Source organism: Saccostrea cucullata, unplaced genomic scaffold (assembly GCF_032062105.1).
Source record: "Saccostrea cucullata isolate Sc308-1 unplaced genomic scaffold, CSIRO_AGI_Scuc_v1 ctg8629, whole genome shotgun sequence".
NCBI classification, from domain to species: domain Eukaryota; kingdom Metazoa; phylum Mollusca; class Bivalvia; order Ostreida; family Ostreidae; genus Saccostrea; species Saccostrea cuccullata.
The window spans coordinates 16280-32715 of record NW_026932638.1 but is presented as its reverse complement, the minus strand read 5'-3'; the positions used below and the strand labels follow the sequence as shown (position 1 = coordinate 32715).

The window sequence follows — 16436 nt, the reverse complement described above, 5'->3', positions numbered from 1 at the left end:
TCCAACGGAAGACCTTATTGTATTAGTTTGGTTTCTTTTTCCCTATTATTATTTTTCTTACCGATTTTGTGCACGCGATTTCTCGGAAACGGCTCGCCCGACTTTTACCAAACTTTCAGATCTGATAGATATTTATCTGAACCTTGTCGGAAATTTTTGTCGTTGATGACGTCACTTCCGGTCGTGAGATATGGACGATTTTCTGATTTTTAGAGGGTCGGCTTGTCCTGAGATCTCCTCCTAAACGACTGAAGATATCGACTTGAGATTTTCAGTGAAGGTAGAGGAAGGATAGTAGATGTGACATTTTGCATATAGAGCTTTCCAGGTAAAAAGGCATCGACGCTCGCCTGGGCCCGAAAAATAGGCTCATACGCATCTCGCAAAAATTGATACGTTTTCTATTATATATTTTTACTGGTTAATATTTTGTTAAGACATATATAATAAAAAATGTGCAATAAAGTAAGACCTTTCATTTGATATGAAAAAAATGGGGTTAGCCCTTCAAATTAGGGGCATAGAGGGGCCAAAAGTCTCTCGTCTTTAAGTCTTAAATGATCAATATTTTGTGATACATTACTGAAGCAAAGATATTCAACTTAACTATTTGCAATAATATATGCTAAAACTTTGATCATATGTTACGTAATAAAGGGTCACAGGGGGCTAGAATGCTAAATCTTTGACGTTTTTTATCTCGAAAAGCGTGAATATTTTGATAAGCAGTATTAAACAAAAGATGGTCAAAATAATGTTCCCAACAATATGCATACTTTCATTTTGTTCATTTTGTCCGTGGACACTTCCGTTGTAAACCGGAAGTACATGTAATTTAAATACATGTACATGTATAGCGATTTATTTCATTTTCTAATGAATATAATTGTTCATAATAGGGTCTGTAAGTCTCGTTAACTTTCACTTTCGTTTTCTAACTTCCGGGTACCTGAGCGTTCTTGGAGACAATGAATTACCGCTTGGCATTTAGTTTTAAGCCTCGCGGTGGACTAGCAGAGCCTGTCATGTCGTTTGTTTCCCGATTATTGAAAAGAAGAGGATATAATGGATTGATTGATACAGGTAAACAGCGTTTAACTGCTTTATCGTTTTATTAAATGACGTACATACAAGCCATTCCGAATGGGTCACGATTAGCAGTGTGGTTAGCGAACATTTTAAAGCATAAAGGAAAATTTAAATAGTTTTAAAGCTGAAATAATGTGTTTCCAAACTAAAAAGGTTCCCTAAAGATTGGTTCCTTAAATTCATTTCATTTATTTAGCACACGGGACGGGTACATAGAATGGGGGGTGGGGGTGGGAGGGGGGGGGGGGGGCTTAACCAACAAAATAAAGGTAAACACCAATTTTCAATGCCAATATTATGTATATGTATATATTTGCAATAAATAGGGGGGCTAAAGTCTATGTATTATACTTGAATTACAGTAGAAATAAAATAGATAAACTTTTTATGTACTCTATCCAGAATTAAAGATGTCAAATATTACTTCTTTCATGTAAACAGGGATGAACTATATATTCAATTTCAATATAACTTGTATAGCCTTATGACTCCCTTCCCGAATACTCTTACAATTATGAGACAGACTTTTTTTTCTTTCTTAAAATAGGAATTAGAAATAAAAATATTTTTAATGAAGGCATTGGTCAGATAGATCAATCTAACGTTGTCTCCAAAAAGGCAATAACTGGGTCCATAGGACATTCATCCTTCAATGATAGAATATTTTATCTACATTTGTCATCATATTTTACAGGGATCCAGCAGATACGGAAAAAGGGACAACACTTCGACTGAATGTGTCATCCATATACCGGTATAGATCTGTTCTGTTCATGAGGCATACATACTGTAAATGTATTACATTTGGCGTGTACAATATTTGGTGGAAATTCAATTTTCAACAAGTTATCATACTATTAGATTTGATTTAGCGCAATCTGAATGTGCTAGTTATTAAATTCATATACAAGACATTTAGAGATGATTTAGTGATATACTTGGATAGGTGGACTATGTTTTCTGCTAAATAAAATATATGGCTTTAATGTAATATGTTTACATTATGTATAGTTATCTCATAATTCTTATACTCATGAAGAGTGTGACAACTTCCAAGTAGTTAATGATGGAATTTATTTTCTTTTGTATTGGGTAAATTTTGGGCTGCACTTTTTTCTTTCTTCATTATCAAACCTACTAGTTCATTTATTTATCAAATTCACGAAAGCTCACATACAATGGTAAATAAATTAAGTTGAATGAACTATAATACTAGTTAAATTTGGCACATACTTTCTTATTAAATATCAAATTTGATTGGTAAAAACATTTGTTAACAATTACTTTTCTCCTTCGGTGTGCCTAACATTAGATCCCCATGATTCAAAATGCACGTTGATAGGTACATGTAACTTCTCCATAAAAATAGCTAACTGTGCAGAGTGTTTGCACACTTGTTTCAACAAATAACATTTTCTTAAAAATACTTCAGTGTAACATGACAAATATTGCATGTTTATTTTGATACACTGTACATGAACTTGAGAAAAAAATTAAGGAAGTTGACATTGTTTATTTGCTAGTTACTTGTGTAATTAGTTATATATATATATATATTTAGGATGTACACAGGCATAATATATCACTGTTAATATTTGAGAAAGTATTCATTTTTTGTGTAGATGCTCACTTCCACTTTAATACATTTGCCAGGTTCTTGTGAAAAGTGTTTTATTTGGCACCATTCAGCTACAAATACCCAATGTACTCTTTGCCGGTGGAATTGTGACCTCAATCAACTGCTCATGACACTGCTAAATGGCAGAGAATTTTCTTCTGAGACAAGCAAATTGTTTCAAACATTTTACACCTGCAGGTTTGTACTTATAAAATTTTGTTTGAAGGAAAATAAAGGCTAACAAGATCTGAATATACAAGCCAGATGTAGTACAAAAGTGTTGATACAAGTCATTTAAAATTTTCATTTCTTTGCAGGTAGTGATGAGTGCAACAGAAGTTTTTATCAGGATCTCGTCCGACGTCATAGGTACAACTGGTCACAGTGATTTCTTAAATAAGAGGACATATTGTAAAGGCGCCTAGTCGGTTATATGTGTACACGTTGCTCCAAATGATGCTTGACTGTTTTCCTTCGCTTTATACGTAAACCTGGATTGGTCTCTGATGCAGTAATATAGAGCCATGTCATGTTTTAAATTCCATCTTACCACTGTCACAAAGTGCTGTAATAAAATGATTTTGATTCAAATATATATTTTTTGTTTTTATAAAATGTAACAAAACATTTTACAGAAATTAAAATACTGTACAAGTGGAAATTTTAGCGAGATCATGATGCAAATTTAGTGATTTGTCCTTAAAATTCGGTATTTTCTATTTAGCGAGAAGTAATTGTAGCGATTTTTAAAAGATTACTAACTTTATAATATTTGTATATAATTTTCATTAACATAATTATTACAACTTAAACACATTTAATTTTCAGTGATATTCAATTTTAGCAATCTCAGAAACCTAGCTGATAATGCCTCGCTAAAAATTATACTTACACGGTATTAAAACTACCAATTAAATAAGTATCTTAAATGAAAATCTTTTGAAGGTTTTGCTTGTCAATTCTTTGCTGATAGGGTTACTTACCTTTAATAATGTCATGACAAGTGAGGCACATGGCTGGTCTTCACGCTGGATGAGTTCTTGATCAAATCAGTGATGTCCTAAGATTTCCAGATAAGCTGACAAAAACCTGTAATTTAGCAAACTTCTGTAAAATGTCATTCGAATTATTGCACAGTTGTTCAAGTATGCATTACTGATAATTTAGGTGAAATGAGTTATAAATCTGGTAAATATCAATTTACTGGATATTTAATACAAATCTTAACCTTCTTCATTAAATTTTATCAATATTTTTACAAGAAAAACAGAGTAAAATTGTCCTTTTTATACCAAAAAATGTTTAAGGCCTTTTCATAAAAAAAATTTGATTTAAAAATATTTGTTTTATTTTCATATCTAGGGTGCCCCTACTAAGGCCAACAATAACAAAATGATATGTTTGATGTACTCAGACTGATCCGTTAAAATCTGTCCTACCATTAGCAATCATTTTTTCATCACTTCAATTTTTTTTGAAAACTTCAACAGATTTCTGAGTCTGTGATTTTTAATATGACAGTTATCAATGTTTTTCAATGCTGTAAGGCAAAAAAAAAAACCCCTACCAACTAATCTGGATAGTCTGGAAACAAACACATATTTAATGATGGCCAATGTTGACAAGTTTATTAGTCATTTTATAAAAAAAAATTCAATACATGTATATAAAATATCATTATTCATTTAAACTGTATACAAGGGTTTCATCCCATTTTAATACTGAGGTGATTACGTTGCACACTGTGGGACACGTGGATACTTCATATGAGACCATTTAAACTATGTCACCGGTACTGGCATGAAAAATATCCCTCACTGCTTAAATTGACAATGGCCCCGAGTATAGGACAAAATTTACATCTCTCCACCATCAAGTGGGTGCGTCTCCATACAAGTGAAAAATTCTTGAGAGGGAAGTTAAACAACAATCAATCAATTAATAGTGAGGTGAGATGACAGTATAGATGAATCATGGGTAAATGTCTAAAAGAATACCCTGGGGTGGGCAAGGGTAATGCATTACTGGACATCCATGACCTTTTCGTAATATTTTGATATACTATGTCTTATGAAAATAAATTCTATATATGTCCTAGAACTTATTCTGTTGCATCAATTTCATACCTGTATTTGATTTGCATTTTTAAGGAGGCTGATCATTCAAAGTCAGTTTAGTTTTATGTGCTTGACTGGATCTTTCAGCAACAGCATTTTTCATCTGTGTTACTGCCTGGTTCTCTTGTACTTCTGCTATAAAATAAGTTTTAATGTATATAATTGTATGAGATCGATGAATAAATAAAGAGGAGAAAATGCAGCGGACCAGACCGGGATTTAATGACCCAGGCCCCCTGAAACTCCAATCAGGTGCTATAATAACTGAGCTATCTGGCCACCGGCGATTACATTGACCCGGCTGACCGCCACATTCCTCCCTCCTTAATTTAGGTCTCACACAAGGAAATAATTTCACTGTATGTTACTATATAGCTTTAATTAAATTAATTAACTAGACTCTCAGCAGATAATTCATGAAATAGAAAATAAAGATGAATGCTTAGACAAAAATTTGAGATCAGAGAAAATACCCCCTTATGCGGCTTTTAAGAAAGAAAATTGAGATTAAACATACCTACCCTGAAATACACGTGGGTTTCAGATGTTCACGAACAGCCTACACACCATCCAGGAAGTTGCGTCACGTGCACCTAAAAAAGAGTTCCCTTTAATTCAGTGGAATAATTCTGCTAAAGATACGATATCCCTAGCACATGAGTCCAAAATTAAAATTGTAGACCTAAAAAAAGTTGCCGAAAATGAAAAAAGAAATGGTCTCTATGTATATGGAACTTCATTTGACTAAGTTCATTTTGATTGGCTATTTCCTTGCGTAAGACCTTAAAGGTCTTTAGACCCCAACCCAGGCTCATCCCTGGCAGGTCTTTCACCTGTCAGTTCCAGGGCATGGCACGGCACCATATGTAGTAGGAAAGGAGAAATGCATGAAGAAAACTTGTGGCTGGAACAGGAATCGAACCCTGGATCCCTGTATTACTAGTCAGGTGTCTAACCACTGAGCTATCCAGGTCGATATCCACGGTCCATAAAGCCCGAACTTCTACACATGTCTGGTCATTGTATTAAAGTGATTTGAATTTTGTTAAATGTTGAATGCAGCCAAATACTTCAAATAGCAAAATATAATTATATGAAAATCTTACCTTTGGGAAATAGATCTAAAATAGGTGATCCAGTGACACACAACAGGTAAAACTTTATTTTAAAAAAATATATTTACCGATGCAAAAGCGATGCAGCCACAATATGACGTTTGTACCCATCGGATACTGACAAAACTTCTCCTCTATAATTAGCTGATAATAACATTATCGTCCTCGAATTCGAGAAAAATCTGTGAACAAATTTAGGCGAAAGATGATTAAGGATCTATTTCATTCGGGTATAAAGTAAAACACTTGATTTTCTCTCAAAATAAAAAAAGAAACAGTTGACATTCTCTGATTGTTTACCTGTACTTCGATCGAATTTTTCCTGGTGGACACTCGCACCCAAGCTTTTATGACACGCAATTCATCCATCGTAAGTCGGAGAACCCTTCTGCTTTGTAAAACTACTTAACTTTTCCTCGAAAGCTTTGTATAAACCAGAAACATGCTTGACCCAATACACAGTTCCTTGTTTCAGGTACCCGGAAGTGAAAATTATCGTAGAATCTCGCGAGTCACGTGACGAGACTTACAGACCCTATAGAGATTTAAAGAATGCGTAGCATCTTAATATTTCCACCGGAAGTACGTTTTGTTCAAACCGGAAGTTGTCTAAATATGAGTATTTTCCATCGAAACTTTCAGGGATGATTACTGCTTGCTTGATGTAGAGTTGAAAGTAGTTTTGAGCACATACGGTCGCACCGGAAGTGAAGAAGTGGAACCGGAAGTTGATTGGAATTGATAGATCGTACATTTTTTTGTATTTCTAAACATATTTTGAAGAATTCTTGTGCCTTTTTGACATTTTTTATCCTATCAGTGGAATTATCCCAACACAGGTCTTATTCCATATCGGACGGAAGACCTACTCGTTGCTTGCAACGAGATCGCATCTAGTTATTATTATTATTATTATGTTCCCCAAACGGAGTTTGGGAACATATTGTTTTTACTCTGTTTCTTATTATTAGGTCTTTCCACCTTTCTGTGGAAAGACCTATTGATTTTCTTCTGTTTTTTTTTTTATTTTTTATTATTTTTCCGCCGTGTGATTTTGAGTTTCAAGATTTATCGAAAAGATTTTAAGTTCATATGAATGTACTCCGTAAAAGATTTTCGCAGTTGACCCTGCGTGTATGAACTATGACCCCTTTCGGAGTTATTACCCCTTTCGCAAAAAAGCTTGTTATCGCTACTCCTCCAAAACCATAAACCGTAGAGAAATGAAACCTTCACTAATGTCTTCGACTAATTTAGTAGACACTTCATTGATTCATTGTGAAAGCATTCGTTGACCCCATCAATGAGTTATTGCCCCTGGAAGATTTTGAATTTTACAAATAATTAAAAATTTTCAAAACAAGAAGTCATAGAGACATGGGACCAACTGCATAAGATTCAGTGACTTTTGACCTTAAAATTCATATAAAGGTCAAAGGTCAAGGTCATTCCAAAAATGAGAAAATTAGCTCTTTTTGTAACTCTTTTGTCTTTCAACATATACTTAATGTCTATGCATCATTAATATGTACTCTTAAACCTATTTCAAAGATTTCATTCTTGTCCCCTAAGATTAAACCTTTTAAAAGTTATTGCCCCTTGTGCGAAAAACCTTGTTATCGCTACTCCTCCAAAACCGTAGACCCTAGAGACACCAAACCTTCACTAATGTCTTAAGGGTCTTTAGTCCTAACTTCACTGTATAAGTGCAAAAGAATCTGATGACCCCTTATATGAGTTATTGCCCTTTAACTTCTTTATACTTAATATTAAACCTTATATCTTGAAAACTATAAATGGTAGAAGCATCTGGTCAATTGCATTGTGACCCTTGACCTTTGACCTTGAATATTTTGTCAAGGTCAAAGGTTAAGGTCATTTCAAAAATAAGAAATTAAGCTCTTTTTATATCTCTTTTGCCTTTTAACATATGCAATCATTCTTTACATCATTAATATGTACTCTTAAAATTATTTCAAAGATTTCATTCTTGTTCCCCAAGATTGACCCTATCAAAAGTTTTAGCCCCTTATGCGAAAAACATTGTTATCACTACTACTTCAAAACCGTAGATGGTAGAGGCATGAAACCTTCACTAATGTCTTAAGGGTCTTTAGGCACACCTTCATTGTATAAGTACTAAAGGATTTAATGACCCCTTATATGAGTTATTGCCCTTTAACTTCTTTGCCCTTAATATTTAAACTTATAACTATAGAACTAAAAGTCGTAGAAGCATGGGGTCACTTGCATTGTGACCCATGACCTTTGACCTTGAAGATCTGATCAAGGTCAAAGGTCATGGTCATTTCAAAATTTTTTTTTTAATTAGGTCTTTCCACCTTTCTGTGGAAAGACCTATTGATTTCCTTCTGTTTCTTTTTTTCCTTTTTCTTATTATTTTTTATTATTTTTCCGCCGTGTGATTTTGAGTTTCAAGATTTATCGAAAAGATTTTAAGTTCATAAGAATGTACTCCGTAAAAGATTTTCGCAGTTGACCCTGCATATATGAACTATGACCCCTTTCGGAGTTATTACCCCTTTCGCAAAAAAGCTTGTTATCGCTACTCCTCCGAAACCGTTAACAGTAGAGAAATGAAACCTTCACTAATGTCTTTGACTACTTTAGTAGACACTTCATTGATTCATTGCGAAAGTATTCATTGACCCCTTCAGTGAGTTATTGCCCCTGAAACTTTTTGAATTTTACAAATAATTAAAAGTTTTCAAAACAAGAAGTCGTAGAGACATGGGACCAACTGCATAAGATTCATTGACCTTTTACCTTAAAATTCATGTAAAGGTCAAAGGTCAAGGTCATTCCAAAAATGAGAAAATTAGCTCTTTTTGTATCTCTTTTGTCTTTCAACATATACTTAATGTCTATGCATCAGTGATATGTACTCTTAAAACTGTTTCAAAGATTTCATTCTTGTCCCCTAAGATTAAACCTTTTAAAAGTTATTGCCCCTTGTGCGAAAAACCTTGTTATCGCTACTCCTCCGAAACTGTAGACCCTACAGACACCAAACCTTCACTAATGTCTTAAGGGTCTTTAGACCTAACTTCATTGTATAAGTGCAAAAGAATCTGATGACCCCTTATATGAGTTATTGCCCTTTAACTTCTTTGTACTTACTATTAAACCTTATAACTTGAAAACTATAAGTGGTAGAAGCATGGGGTCAATTGCATTGTGACCCTTGACCTTTGACCTTGAATATTTTTTCAAGATCAAAGGTCAAGGTCATTCTTTTTTTTTTAATTTTCATTTTTTCTATGCTTTAAGAGAGTTTTGGTTTCTCTTTCATGGAATTTAATTTTTAGGAGTCAGATATAAAACAGAGTTAAAAGAAGGTGGAAAGACCTCTTATTGTTCTGGGAACAATAAGTCTCCTAGTTTTCATTTCCTTTTGTAAGCCATCCCCCTTAAAATTAAATTAGAGAGTAATATATAAAGCTATAAGAAATTTAAAAAGGTGGAAAGACCTCTTATTGTTCTGTGAACAATAAGTCTCCTAGTTATTTTTTATTATTTTTCCGCCGTGTGATTTTGAGTTTCAAGATTTATCGAAAAGATTTTTACTTGATAGGAATGTACTCCATAAAAGATTTTCGCAGTTGACCCTGCGTATATAAACTATGACCCCTTTCGGAGTTATTACCCCTTTCGCAAAAACGCTTGTTATCGCTACTCCTCCGAAACCATAAACCGTAGAGAAATGAAACCTTCACTAATGTCTTCGACTAATTTAGTAGACACTTTATTGATTCATTGCGAAAGTATTCATTGACCCCTTCAATAAGTTATTGCCCCTGGAAGTTTTAGAATTTTACAAATAATTAAAAATTTTCAAAACGAGAAGACGTAGAGGCATGGGACCAACTGCATAAGATTCATTGACCTTTGACCTTAAAATTCATTTAAAGGTCAGAGGTCAAGGTCATTCCAAAACTGAGAAATTTAGCCCTTTTTATATCTCTTTTGTCTTTTAACATATACTTAATGTCTATGCATCATTAATATGTACTTTTAAAACTGTTTCAAAGAGTTTATTCTTGTCCCCTAACATGAACCCATTTAAAAGTTATTGCCCCTTGTGCGAAAAACCTTGTTATCGCTACTCCTCCGAAACTTTAGACCGTAGAGACACCAAACCTTCACTAATGTCTTAAGGGTCTTTAGACCTAACTTCACTGTATAGGTGCAAAAGAATCTGATGACCCCTTGTATGAGTTATTGCCCTTTAACTTCTTTATACTAACTGTTAAACCCTGTATCTTGAAAACTATAAATGGTAGAAGCATGGGGCCAACTGCATTGTGACCCATGACCTTTGACCTTGAATATTTTGTCAAGGTCAAAGGTCAAGGTCATTGCAAAAATGAGAAATTAAGCTCTTTTTATATATCCTTTGTCTTTTAACATATGCAATCAGTCTTTGCTTCATTAATATGTACACAAAAAACTATTTCAAAGATTTCATTCTTGTTCCCCAAGATAGACTCTATCAAAAGTTATTGCCCCTTATGCGAAAAACATTTTTATCACTACTACTTCAAAACTGTAGACCGTAGAGGCATGAAACCTTCACTTATGTCTTAAGGGTCTTTAGGCACACCTTCATAGTATAAGTACTAAAGGATCTAATGACCCCTCATATGAGTTATTGCCCTTTAACTTCTTTATACTTACTATTAAACCTTATATCTTGAATACTATAAATGGTAGAAGCATGGGGTTAATTGCAATGTGTCCTTTGACCTTTGACCTTGAAAATTTTTTCAAGGTCAAAGGTCAAGGTCATTTAATTTTTTTTTTTTTTTTTACATTTTCATTTTTTTTCCCAAGCCATTTCCCTTAAAATTAAATTTAGAGTGTAAAATATAAAACTATAAGAAATTTAAAAAGGTGGAAAGACCTCTTATTGTTCTATGAACAATAAGTCTCCTAGTTATTATTCTTTTTTCTTCTTATTTCTTCTCCGGTACTTTTTTGTCCGGGAGTGTTCTCAGAAACTGTTCACCCAACTAAGTTAAAACCTTTTTAGGGTTAATAGGTGTGTTGTGTAGGTGTGCTGAACGAAGGTCATTTTGCGCGCATACGCCTGCACGTGCGTGCGCGTGATATGAGTGAAATGACCGATATACTTAATATAGCTATAACTTTTACATTTTTTAATTAAATGATTTGAAAATCATTCTGTAAAGATATAATAATAGTGTAGATAATATGACACTGTCAAATGAGCACGAACTCACGTGCATGCACGTGCGCTTCGATCTGATTGGCTGAAACAAAAATCTCAATATCTTTTCTGTTTTTTGACGAAATAATATGAAATATAAATTATAAGCATACTTTAGGATGTTCTACAATATGATATATAACAATTGTCTTGAAAACGTGCGCATGCACGTGCACTGCAATCTGATTGGCTTAAACTTTAAATGGCTATAACTCCCTTGTTTTTCATCCAAACAGGATGGGATTTAGAACATAGACACATATAAAGGACTCCTACAAGAAGGTATGATCATCATGCATATACATGCACGTGCGTGCACGTGCTCTTCGTTCTGGTTGGCTGAAACAAAAATCTCAATATATTTTCCGTTTTTTAACGAAATGCTATGAAATCTAAAATATATACATACATTAGGATGTACTACAATATAATACAATTTAGTGTATCTTATTTAATAGCGCTTACAGAAAATATTGCACCAAAAGGGAGTTGGGGAGCGTTTGGGGAACATCTGTAACGGTCCCCGTTACAATTAGCCCTAGTTATTCTTTTTTTTCTTATTTGTTCTCCGGTACATTTTTGTCCGGAAGTGTTCTCAGAAACTGTTCACCCAACTAAGTTAAAACCTTTTTAGGGTTAATAGGTGTGTAGTGTAGGTGTGCGGAACGAAGGTCATTTTGCGCGCATACGCCTGCACGTGCGTGCGCATGAAATGAGTGAAATGACCGATATATTTAAAATAGCCATAACTTTTAAATTTTTTAATGAAATGTTTTGAAACTTATTATGTAAGTATATATTGATAGTGTTACGTTAATAATTTGACACTGTCAAATTAGCACGAACTCACGCGCATGCACGTGCGCCTTGCTCTGATTGGCTGAAACAAAAATCTCAATATCTCTATTGTTTTTTGACGAAATGCTTTGAAATTTTAAACATTTTCATGAATTAGGATATATTACAATATGATATGGTAAAAAATTCATGAAATCACGCGCATGCACGTGCGCTGCAATCTGATTGGCGGAAACTTTAAATGGCTATATCTCCTTTGTTTTTTGACGAAATGCTTTGAAATTCAAAACATAGTCATGCATTAGGATATCCTGCAATATGATATACAACAAATTTCTAGAAATCACGCGCATGCACGTGTGCTGCAATCTGATTGGCTGAAACTTAAAATGGCTATATCTCCTTTGTTTTTTGACAAAATGCTTTGAAATTTAAAACGTTGTCATGCATTAGGATATCCTACAATATGATTTAGAAAAAAAATTCATGAAATCACGCGGATGCACGTGTGCTGCACTCTGATTGGCTGAAACTTGAAATGGCTGTAACTCCCTTGGTTTTCAACCAAACAGGATGGGATTTAGAACATAGATAGATATAAGGGTCTTCTACAAGAAGGTATGGTCATCATGCACGTGCACGCACATGCGTGCATTTTGAATGAGTGAAATTAAAAATAAACTTGAATGAGTGATTTTTAATATTTTTGGATTAAATGCTTTAATATATAGTAAATTTAAATATATATAAAGTGTAGACAAGATGATATGATCATTACGCACGTGCATTCACATGAGCACGCATGCAATGTTAGAATTTGAATATAATTGGTATCCTTTTGGGAAAACGATGTTAAAGTCAAAAATGCAAAGATGTTGTCTTATTTAATAAGGCTTACAGTGAATATGGCACCAAAAGGGAGTTGGGGAGTGTTTGGGGAACATCTGTAACGGTTCCCGTTACAATTAGCCCTAGTTATTATGTTCCCCAAACGAAGTTGGGGAACATATTGTTTTTACTCTGTTTCTTATTATTATTAAGTCTTCCGTTCACAACGGAAGACTTATAGTTTTGTATTGTTTCTTTTTATTATTATTAGGTCTTTCCACCTTTCTGTGGAAAGACCTATTGATTTTCTTCTGTTTATTATTATTATTATTATTATTATTATTCTTCTTCCGCTGATTTTTTGTTTCGACATTTATCGAAAAGACTTTTTGTTCATCGTAAAGGTCATTAAAAGTTATGAACAAATTTGACCCAACGCGTATGAACTATGTCCGCTTTCGAAGTTATTGCCCCTTTTGCAAGAAATGCTTGTTATCGCTACTCCTTCAAAACCGTAAACCGTAGAAATATGAAACCTTCACTAAAGTCTTCGACTAATTGAGAGGACTCTGGAATCTATTCATTGCGAAAGTATTCGGTGACCCCTTCAATGAGTGATTGCCCCTGAAACATTTTCAATTTTAGAAATAATTAAAAATTTTCAAAACGAGAAGTGATAGAGACATGGGACCAACTGCATAAGATTCATTGACCTTTGATCATGAAATTAGTACAAAGGTCAAAGGTCAAGGTCATTCCAAAATTAAGAAATTAAGCTCTTTTTATATCTTTTTTGTCTTTTAACATATACAGATTGTCTTAGCATCAATAATATGTACTCTTAAAACTATTTTCAAGATTTAATTCCTATTCCATAAGATTGACCCTATTAAAAGTTATCACCCTTTGTGCGTAAAACCTTGTTATCGCTACTACTTCGAAACCGTAAACCGTAGAAATATGAAACCTTCACTAAAGTCTTCGACTAATTGAGAGGACTCTGGTATCTATTCATTGCGAAAGTATTCGGTGACCCCTTCAATGAGTTATTGCCCCTGAAACTTTTTCAATTTTAGAAATAATTAAAAATTTTCAAAACGAGAAGTGATAGAGACATGGGACCAACTGCATAAGATTCATTGACCTTTGATCATGAAATTAGTACAAAGGTCAAAGGTCAAGGTCATTCCAAAATTAAGAAATTAAGTTCTTTTTATATCTTTTTTGTCTTTTAACATATACAAACTGTCTTAGCATCAATAATATGTACTCTTAAAACTATTTTAAAGATTCAATTTGTATACCGTAAGATTGACCCTATTAAAAGTTATCGCCCTTTGTGCGGAAAACCTTGTTATCGCTACTACTGCGAAACCATAAACCGTACAAATATGAAACCTTCACTAAAGTCTTCGACTAATTGAGAGGATTCTGGAATCTATTCATTGTGAAAGTATTCGGAGACCCCTTCAATGAGTTATTGCCCCTGAAACTTTTTAACTTTAGAAATAATTAAAAATTTTCAAAACGAGAAGTGATAGAGACTTAGGATCATCTGCATAAGATTTATTTACCTTTGAAGTTAAAATTCATGTAAAGGTCAAAGGTCAAGGTCATTCCGAAATTGAGAAATTAAGCTTTTTTTTTATATCTTTTTTGTCTCTTAACATAAAGAAACTGTCTAAGCATCATTAATATGTACTCTTAATACTATTCGAAAGATTCAATTCGTATTCCGTAAGCTTGACCCTATTAAAAGTTATCGCCCTTTGTGCGGAAAACCTTGTTATCGCTACTACTTCAAAACCGTAGACCGTATAGACACTAAACTTTCACTAATGTCTTAAGGGTTTTAAAGATAGGCCACGGTACTTTTACTCATCAACGTAATTCACTAAACCTGCTTCATAAAACATTTTGGCGAAAATCCGACTAAAATTGGTCCCGCCGTTTCAAAGATAATCAATGTTAAACATCTGCATTTGCACCTGTGAAAACGATCGAAAATCCTTGACTATGTCACTTCCGGTTTAAATGCAATCAAGTTAAATGACGTCACAAGTGTGTCTCGCTTCCCTCAAGTGATAGACAGAAAACGCTGTTTCGGATAATTCTGACAGTCCATTAGAGGAAGAATCGTTAGAACTTTCTTGTGAATCGTAAAGTTTTGATGAGGATTCATTGCTGTGCAATAATACAGAAAATGTGGGAGTAGAACCCTCTCGTTTTGAGCCCTACGCTAGTGAACCGTCGACGAAGAAGAATCGACCACAAACGATGTTGAACCTGAGGTAGCAAATCGTTTGCATACTATTGATTGGTATGTGAGTTAAAAGATAGAAAATATTCACAAGTAGCATTTTAAATCATTAATTAAAAAAAAAATTAATAATACATAATTCGACACGTACATTACCTATTTACCCCCCCCCCCCCCTAAAACTTTAACATATATAAGGCCTAAACAGCTGATAGCATGAATAATGTTAGTCCCTACTGATTTTAATTTTGCCTTCATTTTTTTCATTTGTTGTGGGAACCCACTCTTTTTTCTACACGTTTTTAGTTTTAGAATATTTTTTCATAGTTATTTTTTTTTGTTTTGCAATGATTTTTTTTAACAAATGACCTCACCTCCGGATCCTCCAGTAAAACTGGATGCATGACTTTTTAAAATTAATTTAGAACAAAGGCACGTTATTTCGGTGCTTGCAGTTGTTTTACAATTTTATGAAAAGAAAAAAACACGTTTTAATTCTCATGTTAAAATATTGAGGAATTTAATTTGTTCAGCTATTAAAAAAAATAAATAAATTTAAAAAAAGGGTAATGTATATATCTAGGCTTGATGCAACACAATCAACTAAAAGTCAGATGTTAAATTCGACTTTCAGAGTTTAGTGAGTTTACTAAAATTGTTAGAATATAATTGATATATATGTTTCTGTTTTTTATGTGTCACATTATTCACGTTTTTAATAGTTTCATGCAATATGTATTTAATTCAATTTTGAACAAGTCAAGGGTACCGGATGATCGTTATTCTACCTTGTAGATGTCCAATCTAAACATTACTGTAATATAGAAGCTGATGCACAGTTACATTTATGTAAATTAAATAATCAATTAAATTCGTATTCAGTGTCAATGAGAACAAGAAAATTGATGTATAGAACTATAGACGGTGTGAAATGGGCCTCATCCCTGAAAATCCAATCAATTTTCAATGTACAATACACACTGTTCTCGGTAGAAATTCAAAGCGTGACTGTAAGCAAAAACTTCAATTATCTGTGATAGAAAGATCATTTTGGCATAATGTGCACAACCGGCAATCCTCGACTTACTCCGCTACACTCCATTCAAACAGGTATACGAGCCATCCAAGGAGCTCCGAGTGATGTGTATACGCCATACCCCCCCCCCCCCCAATAGAATTGATAAAGCCACAAATTAATGATGATTGTAGGATTTTATTTAAAATAAAAGCGTAGTTAAATTTTTTTTTAAAAATCCTATTCGACATTTCATTCTTAAAGTCAGGTTATGACAGGGTGGGTAAATCTTAAAATAAATATGTCGAAATGTCTTTCATTCCTGATTGAAAAAAATTGAAGAAA

At 33.6% G+C, this 16436-nt stretch overlaps 1 long non-coding RNA gene across 3 annotated transcripts; it reads right to left on the bottom strand.

Annotated features, from left to right (window-relative positions):
* Positions 1-3143: 3143 nt before the first annotated feature.
* Positions 3144-6469, bottom strand: LOC134235710 (uncharacterized). Of its 3 annotated transcripts, none has more exons than XR_009985467.1 (5): positions 6240-6469; positions 6008-6121; positions 4834-4959; positions 3691-3814; positions 3144-3272 (listed from the first exon to the last, which is right to left on the bottom strand). It is a non-coding gene; the product is annotated as an uncharacterized LOC134235710 (long non-coding RNA). The 3 variants fall into 3 exon arrangements; XR_009985465.1 differs by having other exon boundaries at positions 3691-3796; XR_009985466.1 differs by having other exon boundaries at positions 3691-3796; positions 4834-4956.
* Positions 6470-16436: the final 9967 nt, after the last annotated feature.